Source organism: Vigna radiata, chromosome 11 (genome assembly GCF_000741045.1).
Source record: "Vigna radiata var. radiata cultivar VC1973A chromosome 11, Vradiata_ver6, whole genome shotgun sequence".
NCBI lineage: Eukaryota > Viridiplantae > Streptophyta > Magnoliopsida > Fabales > Fabaceae > Vigna > Vigna radiata.
Window position 1 is genome coordinate 18,274,426 of NC_028361.1, and position 1,490 is coordinate 18,275,915.

Here is a 1,490-nt window from a genome sequence, read left to right on the forward strand (position 1 = left end):
CCCCTGCCAATTTATTGCAGGAGCTTACTGATGGGGAATGTCAGAAGGTAGTAGGGGGAATAGGCCGCGGTTGCGCAGAGAACTGCGGCATATTCCCCCTGCTACCTCTGACATTCCCCAAAAGGCAGTTGGGAAGGCAGTTGGGGATTCTGAACGTCGGGGAATAGGCTGCGGTTGCCTAGAGAACCGCGGCCTATTCCTTGATCTGAGTAAATTTAAAAAAAAATCAGAGAATATGTCGCGGTTCGGCGCCCAACCACGGCATATAGGTTAAAAAAATTTCAAAATTGCCATTATGAATTATTTTTTAAAGGAATAGGCCGTGGTTAAGTGTAGAACCACGGCATATTCGACTCTTTGTCTGCGGGTTTCATCTGAACCGCGGTAGTATCCCTTGCATAGGTTAAAATTCTTTGAACAATTTTCTTCTTCCACGCACTTTTCAGAAAACAGAAAACGAAACAAACCTAAACCCCACCGCTGCAAGCTTTTCTCCGTCCGGACTCTGCTTCTCTGTCCATTATCGTCTCCGTCCACCTCCAGAATCGTCATCGTCGTCGTCGGACCAGTGCTTCTCCGCCGCCGCCACATTGACGCCAGCCCAAATCGTCTCCGTGCCGGACTTCTCCGCGACTCTGTTCTCCGCCGCGACCTTCTTCTCCCCCTTGCCAAATTTATTTGCGAAGAGAACCAAAATAGGTATGGTTGCTATCCTCATTTGTATTCAATACCTGCTTGATGTCTGATTGCTTGTGATGAAATGTTGTTTCAATTGTTTTCAATTGTTTCAATGGATTTCAATTTGATTATCCCTACCTTCATCGTGAAGGCTAAGCAGTTTTAATTTATGAAGGGCATTGCATTACAAAATTTCCATACCAAAACTTAAAGTTTTAATGGGTTGTTCCACGTATTTAAGGTTAGCATTCATAGTACATAAAACAAATGCTTTTAGAACTAATTATATTGATATTTTGATTTATCTTTTACAATTAAATTATTAATGTTTTCTTATCAAAAATAAATAATATATTAATTATAAAATATAAGTAATGGAGTCCTCAAACTCTTTTACATTAAATTATTAAGATATTTATTTGGTGAAAAACATTACACTTAAAATAAAAATTAACTCGTTTAATTTTATGATTTCACACAGTATTTTCTTAATTAAACTAATATTACTAAATTGATAATATTACTTGAATTTTTTTTATTATAATTAATAATTAATTTCAAATTTTCAAAACGTATATTAATAATAAAAANAATCTTAATCTATAAAAAAAATTGTTTTATTGTTAGATTATTGAAACTTTTTAAAAGTTAGTAATATAAAATTTTCTATGATTGAATTTATCATTTTATTGCTTATTAATTGTATGATTGCATGATTGAAATTATTGTATGATTTGATTTAATATGTAAAATTATATAGTTGTAATTTTAAAATATTTAGGAATGGATCGAAATTGGATTAATTTACCACG